General features: G+C 43.6%; 1 protein-coding gene across 1 annotated transcript in view; it reads left to right on the top strand.

Moving 5' to 3' along the window:
• LOC308311390 (L-threonine 3-dehydrogenase, mitochondrial-like) overlaps positions 1 to 11826 on the top strand; it is a 77582-nt gene extending 65756 nt beyond the window's left edge. The window contains exon 11 of the transcript XR_013963649.1: positions 11703 to 11826. The gene's annotated coding sequence lies outside the window, so the exon portion shown is untranslated. The remainder of the gene's footprint in view (positions 1 to 11702) is intronic.
• Positions 11827 to 12622: the final 796 nt, after the last annotated feature.

The raw sequence follows: 12622 nt of genomic DNA, 5'->3' as shown, positions 1-12622 counted from the left end.
CACAGACCACAGGGTCGTAACAGCAACAGTTAGACTGAGCCTGAGGGCCCCAAGGAAGGAGGGAAGGAGGAAGGTGAAATATGAATGGAGTCAACTGGCAACGGACCTTCTGCTACAGGAACGCTACGCAGTAGAAATCAAGAACAGGTTCCAAGTACTGCAGGAGGAGGAGAACATATCAGCGCGCTACCAACGTTTTGTTGAAGCAAACAATGCAGCAGCTGAGACATGTCTCCAGCAAGCCCCCAAAGCAAGGAGGAAAGACAGATGTCTTGACCCCAGAATCATCAAAGCTAGGGAGGAGCTGAGAGCAGCACACAGGGACTTTGTCGCTGATCGAAAACTAGAGGGTCTGAAGGAGGAATACAGGCGGAGGAAGGAGGAGCTCTACCAAGTCTATGAAACACTGGAACAACAGGAGCTAAACCAGAAGATCAAGGAGATCGAGGATGCTCATGTTAACCAGAAGCATGGCATGGGCTGGAAGCTCATCAATGACATCTCTGGCTGAAACTCCTCTCAGACTACCAAGATCCGGGGAGAAAATGCAGAGGAACGGGTTGAAGCATGGTACCAGCACTTCAAAACACTCCTAGGTAACCCACCTGCAACTGAGGATGAGGATGTTCTGATGGCCCCTGTCTTCCATGACCTTCCCGTTCCAGATGGACCATTCACCATGGATGAGTACCAGAAGGCCAAGGCTACGATCAAGTGGGGCATGAGCTGTGGGGAGGATGGATTGACACCAGAGGTTCTGAAATACGTGCCTATAGACGAGGTGGTGCTAGATTTCATCAACAAAGCACACATGTCTGGAGAGAAGCCGGAGATATGGCGCACAATGAACATCGTTCCAGTACCAAAGTCAGGTGACCTCACTAAAAGGCTCAACACAAGCCAATCAATGCCCCTAGAGATCCATCACAAAGCTTCCCTCAGGGCGCCCAGCTAGCCAGCAAGCCCGCCCAGTCAGCCAACACAGCCAGCCAGCTCCGCCAGTCAGCCAGTGTAGAAAGTCAGGCTGCCAAGCCAGAGCATATCAGCCCTTGCAGTCAGCCATTGCAGCCATACCAGTCTTGCTCAGTCAGCTCAGCCAGGCCTCACTCGAGGCCTGGCTCTCTGTCTGCCTGGCCCGGTCTGCCCCACCCTGCCTTGCAGCAATAGAACCAGCCGGGCTGACAAGCCAGCCAGCTCAGAATGCTAGCTCAGCAACAAGCCCAGACTGGCCAGCTGCGCTAGCTTGCTGAGCTCTTATTCTGAGCTGGCTGGCTTGCCACTCCGGCTTGTTCTGTTGCTGCAAGGCAGGGCGGGTCAGACCGGGCCAGGCAGGCAGAGAGCCAGGCCTCGAGAGAGGCCTGGCTGAGCTGACTGAGCAAGGCTGGTATGGCTGCAATGGTTGACTGCAAGGGCTGATGTGCGCTGGCTTGGCAGCCTGACTTTCTACACTGGCTGACTGGCGGAGCTGGCTGAACTGGCGGAACTGGCTTCCAAAAGGCTTTCGATACCATCCACCGGGGGAAACTCATGAGTATTCTACGTGCCTACGGAGTTCCAGAAAATATGGTCCAGATGATAGTCAAGCTACAGCCAGACTCGAGCCAAGGTCCAAACCCCACTCTGGGGGTTCACTCTGGTCCCGAGGAAGTCAAGGCGAGTACACCCCATCATGGTCACTGACCTCGACTATGCAGACGACATCGCCCTAATCTCGGATGCAGTCGAGAAAGGAATGGAGCTACTACTGGCAGTAGAAAAGGATTGCAGGAAGATCGGCCTCAAGCTCAATGCCAAGAAAACAAAGGTAATGACAGTCAACACAGAGGACAAAACCATTGCCACTGCAGACGGGACGGTGCTCGAGCAAGTCGAGGACTTCAAGTACCTCGGGGCCTGGACTGCCTCAACTGAACAGGATCTGAAGGTTCGGAGAGCACTTGCCTGGAAAGCCTTGCACGGGATGAGGAGAGTGTGGAAATCAGACATGGGAGAAGACCTTAAGCGGCGGCTGTTCATAGCTACAGTGGAGTCAGTACTGCTGTATGGGGCCGAGACATGGACCCTCACAGTACAACAGGAAAAAGCCCTGGATGGAGTCTACACTAGAATGCTACGAATGGCACTAGGTGTCACATGGACGGATCGCATCAGAAATGTGGACCTCTATGGGGACCTACCACGCGTCACGGACAAAGTCAGAGAGAGAAGGATGAGGCTGGCAGGGCACTGCGTCAGGCACCCAGAACTTGAGGCAAGTAAATTCACCCTATGGGAGCAAAGCCAGGAGGGGAAAGAAGCGTACCACCTATGTAGACGTGCTGCGGCGCGACAGCTTGGCTGACAACACTGCAGAGCTCAAGAACCTGATGTTGGATAGGAATTTGTGGAGGGCAGCGATCCAGGAATCCCGAGTTGGTGTTGGCTAGACCTCACTCTCGCAGCAAGAAGAAGTAATACTCTTCAAAAAGCTTCCAGATCAATCATGTATAGTTGTATAGTATGTATAGTTGACATAGATACTCCACTGTTACGTTCTTAGTTTATACACGATTCATGATAACTACTTTTTTATATATGTGATGTATGACATGCTTTTGTTTTTTGCTTAATTGTAAGTCGCTCTGTATCAAGAGCGTCTGTTAAATGCCTAAATTGTAAATTGTAATTGTAAGACGTGCTGCGGCGCGACAGCTTGGCTGACAACACTGCAGAGCTCAAGAACCTGATGTTGGATAGGAATTTGTGGAGGGCAGCGATCCAGGAATCACGAGTTGGTGTTGGCTAGACCTCACTCTCGCAGCAAGAAGAAGTAATACTCTTCAAAAAGCTTCCAGATCAATCATGTATAGTTGTATAGTATAGTATAATATAGTATAGTATGTATTGTTGGCATAGATACTCCACTGTTACGTTCTTAGTTTATACACGATTCATGATGACTACTTTTTTATGTATGTGATGTATGACATGCTTTTGTTTTTTGCTTAATTGTAAGTGGCTCTGGATCAAGAGCGTCTGCTAAATGCCTAAATTGTAATTGTAAGACGTGCTGCGGCGCGACAGCTTGGCTGACAACACTGCAGAGCTCAAGAACCTGATGTTGGATAGGAATTTGTGGAGGGCAGCGATCCAGGAATCCCGAGTTGGTGTTGGCTAGACCTCACTCTCGCAGCAAGAAGAAGTAATACTCTTCAAAAAGCTTCCAGATCAATCATGTATAGTTGTATCATGCCTCGTGACACGCTCCATATATGGCCGTCTCCATAATATGAAGATCACGACACTGTCCTCAACAAACCCTGGATAGCCATATATTGAGAAGACTGGATCATCACCTATATCTGCATATATGGAGCCGCTAGCAACTCTTATCTGTCCATTCAAACTAGACGGTCCCACCCCAAAGTTATCAGTGCAGCAGACGACATCGCCCTAATCTCGGATGCAGTCGAGAAAGGAATGGAGCTACTACTGGCAGTAGAAAAGGAGTGCAGGAAGATCGGCCTCAAGCTCAATACCAAGAAAACAAAGGTAATGACAGTCAACACAGAGGACAAAACCATTGCCACTGCAGACGGGACGGTGCTCGAGCAAGTCGAGGACTTCAAGTACCTCGGGGCCTGGACTGCCTCAACTGAACAGGATCTGAAGGTTCGGAGAGCACTTGCCTGGAAAGCCTTGTACGGGATGAGGAGAGTGTGGAAATCAGACATGGGAGAAGACCTTAAGCGGCGGCTGTTCATAGCTACTGTGGAGTCAGTACTGCTGTATGGGGCCGAGACATGGACCCTCACAGTACAACAGGAAAAAGCCCTGGATGGAGTCTACACTAGAATGCTACGAATGGCACTAGGTGTCACATGGACGGATCGCATCAGAAATGTGGACCTCTATGGGGACCTACCACGCGTCACGGACAAAGTCAGAGAGCGAAGGATGAGGCTGGCAGGGCACTGCGTCAGGCACCCAGAACTTGAGGCAAGTAAATTCACCCTATGGGAGCAAAGCCAGGAGGGGAAAGAAGCGTACCACCTATGTAGACGTGCTGCGGCGCGACAGCTTGGCTGACAACACTGCAGAGCTTAAGAACCTGATGTTGGATAGGAATTTGTGGAGGGCAGCGATCCAGGAATGCCGAGTTGGTGTTGGCTAGACCTCACTCTCGCAGCAAGAAGAAGTAATACTCTTCAAAAAGCTTCCAGATCAATCATGTATAGTTGTATAGTATGTATAGTTGACATAGATACTCCACTGTTACGTTCTTAGTTTATACACGATTCATGATAACTTCTTTTTTATATATGTTATGTATGACATGCTTTTGTTTTTTGCTTAATTGTAAGTCGCTCTGGTTCAAGAGCGTCTGCTAAATGCCTAAATTGTAAATTGTAATTGTAAGACGTGCTGCGGCGCGACAGCTTGGCTGACAACACTGCAGAGCTCAAGAACCTGATGTTGGATAGGAATTTGTGGAGGGCAGCGATCCAGGAATCACGAGTTGGTGTTGGCTAGACCTCACTCTCGCAGCAAGAAGTAATACTCTTCAAAAAGCTTCCAGATCAATCATGTATAGTTGTATAGTATAGTATGTATAGTATAATATATAATATAGTATAGTATGTATTGTTGGCATAGATACTCCACTGTTACGTTATTTTAGGATAAATCTAAATGACTCTGCACAATAGTTTGAGAGTCAATATCTCATATCATGAGCTTGCCTCCTGGTCTTTGTAACAACTTGAATACAAATTACAAAAGATGTTGAGGACTGTACATGTGTTGATGCCTCCTAGTGGCACTCAGGTTGAATGTCTGACAGCTTTCCAAGCTAATCAAAGTCTTAATGACCCTTTTGTTAACCACTTCAACCCCAGCATCCCTATTCCGTTCAGCAAAAATAGCAGAGCTACAAGCTCACACTGCAACGTGTTGTGAGCTTGTAGAGCTAATGGTTTCTTTTTTTCTCTCTCAGGATGGAGATCATAGACACAGCTGGAGCCTCTAGAGATGGAGATCTGCAGGTCTGTCCATGGATGGGAGGACGGAGGACAGAGATCTGGGTAGACGCTGGAGGACTTCGGACCTGGCCCTTCTCAGTGAGGAACTCAACGGTACGAACCGCTTTAGGGTTAGGGCTTTTTTAGGCTTCGTAAAAAGCCAATAATCGTCCGTTGCCGATAATTGGTCGATCCCTATTAAACGTTACTGTAAGTGCATGTGTATGTTGTGACAGGACACGCACACACACAGCAAAGCTAATTTGGTGTGTGTCTTTCGTTCTTTGTTAGACTGGAGATCTCAGCCGATGCCCGAGATCCGAAGCTTTCCCTGGGTGTCTCCGCTGAGGACTTCTGGGTCGCTGGGAGGCTCGGACGGAGCTAGAAGGTTCGGTAGACGCCACTGGAACCTGTTTAGGCCTGTCAGAATTTAAGGTTTTATAATGGCCGATTTAATTGTCGCTCAAATAAATTACAAGTAACAATTTAATTGCGTCATACTAACATTCTAAATATAACTTTGGCTTTTGTAGGCTTTGTAAACAAAAAGCTGCACATGGCATAATTCAATAACTTTATACACTAAAAAAAGAGAAGTAAATTACAAAGTGACACATTTAGAGCTTGTAGATCGGTTGCTTGCATTATTTCTTTAAAATGTTTGAAAATATATGAACATTTTCAACATGGAGACGATTATGACTAATCTCTAAAAAAGTATCTCAAATACTTGGCGATTAGGTAATTGTGACAGGCCTAAATCCTTCTAGTTGTGTTTTTTTTATATCATGTTCTGTAATCAGTTAGGGTTGACTATAGACTTTGTTTTAGGAACAAGATCATCATGCTGGTGAAGAGCACGTTTCTAGCCGATGGAGCAACTATTTCTGATCACCTTTGGAGTTACATCACAGCAAGGTAACTATACAACACACGCACACACACTATGATCATGACATGACATCAGCTTGTGACTGCAACTTGTTCCTGTTCGCAGATGACTCGGCACTGCTAGTCTCGGACAGGAACAAACTGCAGGTTGAAAAGGCCCTCAGCTCTGAACTCGGTAGAATCTGCACCTGGCTCGCTGATAACAAACTATCTTTACACCTGGGAAAAACTGAATCCATTCTCTTTGGATCTAATAGTAATCTCAGCAAGGCAAATGGCTTCTTGGTTAGAGTTGGTGACAATGTTATCACACGTAAAGATGAAATTACCTACCTAGGTTCCATCCTGGAGGCTAATCTTTCCGGTGATAAAATGGCCACCAACGTAATCAAAAAAGTCAACCAAAGAACAAGATTCCTTTACAGGATCTCCTCACTGGTCAACAAACACCTTGAAGACCTTAACAGGAGCCCTCGTACAAGGTTTCTTTGACTATGCATGCACCTCAAAGGCCCTTAAAACTAGGCTCCAGACCTCCCAAAACAAACTAGTCAGGCTCCTACTTGGCCTCACCCCCCGAACCTACCTCACTCCTGCCCACTTTGACAGGCTGGAATGGCTTAGGGTCGACGACAGAGTACAGCATCTTCCAATGGGTCTGGTCCACAAGATTTGATACACCACCAAGATACCCATGTACCTGTCTAAATACTTCCTTTATGTTAATAAGTCCACACCCACAACACCAGAGGGAGTGCAACGAACCATGTACAACCCAGATTCGGCACAAACAAGGGACTAAATTATTTTCACTCCTATGCCACCAAAATGTGGAACGCCCTACCAACAGTCATTAAGACATGTGAATCCCTTGACTCCCTTTTCCCCCTCACTGTATAAGTTTATTTTCCCTTTTTACCTCTATGATGAATTCCTGTTCTGTTCTTTGACTATATAGAAGTGTCTTATTTGTACGTCTCTAAATGTTTTGATGAATTAAACATGGTGGACCCTCTTGTAAACAAGTGTAATGCTTAATTGGGTCGTCCACTCACAGTTAACAGTCTTTGTATTGAGTTTGTGCTTGACATGTACTGTAATTCTGCAAACTGTTAATAAATATTTCAATCAATATTGTTTTATGAACAAAGTAGTAATGAGCATTTCTTTCTTTTCTTTAGGACGTTGCTGGTCTCCTGTGTGGCTCCATCTGGAGGTCACCAGGGTTCTGAGTCACTCAGATCCTGACTGGTAGTGGTGATATGTAGATGTGATCAATCAGGGCTCTTTGGAAATAATAAACAATAAACAAATCTAAATAACTAGATCATAATATAAATAAATGGATAAAACGAACGATAAAAAAATGGATTATAGTCAAATAAAAATAAATTAAAATAGTAAAATAAAATTAGTAATAGCATAGTAATGGCTAAAATACATATAATTAGTAATATAGACAATAATACATAAAATAAATTAAAATATCAATATAGTAATGCATAAAATTAGTAATAACAGTAATACATAAAATAAATAAATGCATAAAAAATAAAATTGGTAATAACAGTAATACATAAAACAAATACAATTTGTAATGCATGAAGTAAAATTAGTAATAACATAGTAATACATCAAATAAATACAATTAGTAATATAGTTATACATAAAATTAGTAATAACATAGTGATATATAAAATACAATTAATACATAAAATAAATAAAATTACTTTGTATTGTAATTATAGAATGATTTAAAAAAAACAAACAAACAATTTCAATCACATCTACATATCACAACCAGGCTATATTGCCAGCAGGCAGTTGGACTGTAGACTCACTACAGCTGTCACAATGTGGTGTACTGTATTTTGACCCAACTGGCCTCCAAGGAGAGGCGAGCATGGAGCCGGACATCTGATGATACACGAGAGAAGACGCCATAGTCAAAAAAAAATGTAATAAAAGTAATGTTTCATGTTTATTGTAATTTATTCATGATGCCATATATCTGTAAATATTCATTATTTTCTTGTTAATAAAATATTGCATTTATACCCGGGTGTCCGTTATGGGTCCATTGACAATCTCCCAGAACAGAGCCAAACATGAATGTTGAATATTGTAATTAAATTCTATAGAAACTGATGAAAACTATTCATCCACCATCCACTTAATTACTTATTTTACGTTTCGATTTGTTGATATCTGAATTGTTGATTATTAGATTGATCAAAAACGCAATCAATAGAATCATCATCACTAGGTCAATCAATAGTTGCTCTAAATTGGCAGTGTGTCTGTGTAGAGCTCAACAGGCGGTGGGTGGAAGGATGCAGTCAGTCCTGAAGGGCTTACTTACTATTACAACACAGCAACGGGAGGTAAGTTGCAATGATTGTTGTCGATTATTCATCTAGAACCGTGTTTTTATTTGACTTATTTTTATACGAATACTAGTTTATACGAACCCCAACCTCCCAGTTTCAGGGGGCGGACAGTCTAAAAAAAGTGGAATGAAATATTTATATTATTACTACAGGTAGTTATTCTGACCAGTGTTGGTTTTTGTCGACTAAAACTAAGACGAAAATTGTTCGACTACCTTTTTCCACTGACGAAAACTAAATGAAAACTAAGCTATGATGTCTAAGACTAAATATACTGACAATTTCGTCGACAAATAAAAACTAGACTAAAATGTTAGGAAGGGACTAGTGGACGAGACATCCAGTATAAGTAATTTTACACTTGGTTTGCATGGTGAAAAAAGCCGATCTACAAGCTCACATGCACATTCTTCCAACTTCCGGTCCAGGACATTCTCACTCTTCGTTGTTGTAACTCTTGTCTTACTCTGGCTTATGGTCCGAGTGCCGCATTACGAGCTTGTAGATCTGCTATTTTTGGAAATATGTAATTATTCTTTCCCAGCTAGCGTTTTTTACGCAAATCTTTGCTTCTGCGGGGTCCCTGGAACAAAGTATTTTCAGATGGGTGTCCGGCGGCCAAATTCATATAAATATTCAAGGTCGTGAGATGGTCTTTCAGGATGGTGGACACAAACGAATGAAATCATAAATGGAGGAAAATAATCCATTGATTTACTGGTCCACAGCTATCAATGTTGACCTTTTGATTTTTTTATTGACAGAGTTGTACAGATGAGATGAACATACCAGTGATAATAATATATAGCGATTATCCTGTTCTTTTGTCTGCTTCTGGCTGCTGGCTGGTAAGAACGGTGTGCTCCCACCGTACCCTGTGTCTAACCTCAATCACTGCACCCGAGTGCCCTTTAAAATACACACCCAGTGCTGTCAAATCTAAAGCCCGCCACCAAGTGTTCAAAAATAGTATGCCAACCTAATGGCTCCTACAAATGATACTGAACACAATCCCATCCGTGTGCTCTTTGGTAGAAAAGGAAAGCAGACACAGAGTCCACCGGAAAGGAGGAGGACGGACACTCTGACAGCTGTGACGAGAAAGAGGAGGAGGACGACGAGGAGGAGAAGGAACAGGAAGAGGCCTCAAACGAGGAGGCGATAAAGACGGAGGAAGAGGAGGAGAAGAAGCCAAAGGAGGGGGAGGTGAAGGAGGAGCAGGAGGGAGCACATGCCAAGAGGGAGGAGGTGGAGAGGAAGGCCAAGAAGCCGAGGAAGACCACTCCATACGGTGCCTGGGAACAGATCCAGGAGGAGGAGGATCCATAGTAAGTTGAATGAACGAATTCATGTTTTGAAATAAATTAATTAACCCATTTTGACCTGAGATCAGATTCTAAAAATGTCTTCTTCGTCCTGACAGTTTTCTGAAAAAGCTATGTTTCTATGTCAGTCGTTCTTTGATTTTTCAAAAATAGCAGACCTACAAGCTCATAGCGCGCCACTCGGTGGCGCGCTATGAGCTTGTAGATCTGCTATTTTTCAATAGCTAAATCATAACATAATGCTAACACCAAAAGGCGTTCCTGCCCAAAATGGGTTTAATGAATGTTTATTTCGAACTCTATTTTAAATAAAAAGACAATAAAAAAAACATTAATACAAATTAGTACATTAAAAGAAAAATAAAAGAATAGCTAAAACAAAGGCAAAACTAAATATAGTACAATTGTTCGAAAAGGAGTCGTAAGCCTAAGCTTATCTGGTCCTAGCCCTATTTATACAATAAAAAAATAAACAAATATGTCAAAGGTTCCCTTTATATTTATCTGTTTGTCTATTTATTTTAGCACTAAGTGGAACCATAGACCATAGGAAGTTAGACCAGTGGTTCCCAAACTTTGTCACGTCAAGGACCCCCAAATTGACACTCATTGGCCCCCATTTGAAAAGATAGGCCAGGGACCCCCATTTGAAAAGATAGGCCAGGGACCCCCATTTGAAAAGATAGGCCAGGGACCCCCATTTGAAAAGATAGGCCAGGGACCCCCATTTGAAAAGATAGGCCAGGGACCCCCATTTGAAAAGATAGGCCAGGGACCCCCATTTGAAAAGATATGCCAGGGACCCCCATAAGAGAAGAGCTTTACAGCTCTAGCAGTGATTCTCAACTATTTTCATTTCAAGGACCCCCAAGGTTTGGCCTGAATTAGGCTACGGTCCCCCATTTAATGGCATTTCTAACTCCGAGACCCCCAATTTATATTGTAAAATCAATGTTAATTTACTCTGAGAGTGTACAAATGGAACCAAACGGACCAACGGTTCCATTTGTACACTCTCAGAGTTACAGACCCATAAGGGTCCAGGGGGTTCCAAACTATCATTTAGCTGCCTGGAACTCCCGCAAGGACCCCACTTTGGGAACCAGTGAGTTAGACTGTCTGTAGGCAAACCCACAATGTTAATACTTTGTTTTCCAGTGCGTTTGTCTTATACTGTATGTAATGCCACCGCCGCTGTTCCAAAGCCCCCTCATGTAATTTATTTAAACTGTCACGACACATAGAGAGAGGTCCTCTAAAAGTCTAAATGTATTGGATGTCAACGTTAAAGGCGAGACAAGGGAAGAGATGTACCTTTGGCTTTTTTTAAAGTATTCAGGACGGGAACCCCTTTTGGTGTTTAAGCATTATGTTATACTTTAGCTAGCACATACTTTAGCTAGCACATCTACAAGCTCATAGCGCAGCGCAGAGTGCCGCGCTACACGCGTGTAGATTTGCTATTTTTGAAAAATCTTGAAATCATTGAATATATATTCTTTCAGAGCGCACGTTTTTAACTCAAATCTTTGCTTCTGGGGGTCAGCGGCCAAATTCAGATCATTTTCTCGTCCTTGACACAAAATATTTGAGAACCCACTGACGGGTTTTTTTATTTTTCATGATTTAGAAGAAGACATTTGTAGAATCTGCCTCAGGTCTAAATGGGTTAATAATATTTTGAAACAATAAGAGCTAAGATAACAAATAAAATGTATAGTATATTGTTTTATTACAATGTAAAAAATGTAGATGTCCTCTTTTTTTCCCCCAGTGACAATGTGGACCTGCAGTTGCCCCAGATGGAGGGCATGGAGGGAATCCCCAGCAGTCTGGACGGCCTGCCCCCGGAGCCCAAGTTCAGGGAGCGCACCATCACGTCTCTAAGGGACGAAGGAGGCCCCGCGTCCTTCAAGAATTCCAGGGCTCTCAACGGCAGAGCCAGAAGCATCAGACAGAGGGTGGAAGACGACTGAAGGCCTATCCATAGTCTGGATTTTCGGTGGTGAGGTGACCACCGCTCCGGTGGTGAGCTGACCACCGGAGCTGAAATAACGTTGAGCGGTGGTGAGTAAAAACGGATAGAAGGCCTGGAGCGGTGGCGGTGGTTTGCTCTTCACCGCGGCTCGGAGACGTCATGTTGTAGTTCGGTGGTCACACCCCACCACCGAAAAGCCAGACTATGTATGAGTCTTGCCACTCCGACCGCCCTAAAACAATACCCTAAAGGCTCATACATAGTCTGGATTTACGGTGGTTAGGTGACCACCGAACTACAACATGACGTCACGAGCCACGGTGAAGAGCAAACCACCGCTCCAGCCCATCTCTCTGTTTTTACTCACCACCGCTCAATGTTATTTCAGCTCCGGTGGTCAGCTCACCACCGGAGCGGTGGTCACCTCATCACCGAAAATCCAGACTATGAATAGGCCTTTAGACTCCACTCAACACTTCGACACAGACACTCAAAACTTAATTAACTCACAGCTGTACAAACACTAAAGCCTGAGTTACCGGTAGGTATACTTGGTTGTGCGCGGGTGTCACGTATCGAAAACAACTGATCTACAAGCTAGATGGTTTTTACTACCCCGTTTCGCACTAGTATGGGGAGGGAGGCCCTATAGTTAGTTAGTTGAATCGTCAAAACTCCTGCAATTTATCATCCATTTATTCCATTAGATTAGAGTCAGACCATAGACCATTTTATCCAGAATGAAAACATTCTCTTGATGTAAATGAGTTAGTGTACATTTCCCATATACAGCCTATAGCCACTAAAATGTTTTAGTTATTACATAACTTAATATGCTTCTGGCTGTATTCTTCTTGGAAAAATCTAAAAAGATACTCCTGTGGAAAGGCTATACTATTTTACTCATATCGACCAATTAGTATAATTTAGTATAGCATTGATTGCATACATCTTATTTGTAGGCTACTGTCGTGAAAGTTTATAATAGTTTCAACAAGTAGTAGTAGTAGTTGTGAATTAGCAGACTGGACATTTTGG

This window comes from Protomyctophum bolini (genome assembly GCF_963924005.1).
Source record: "Protomyctophum bolini genome assembly, chromosome: 24".
Taxonomy (NCBI): domain Eukaryota; kingdom Metazoa; phylum Chordata; class Actinopteri; order Myctophiformes; family Myctophidae; genus Protomyctophum; species Protomyctophum bolini.
This window is presented reverse-complemented; position numbering and strand designations above follow the sequence as displayed.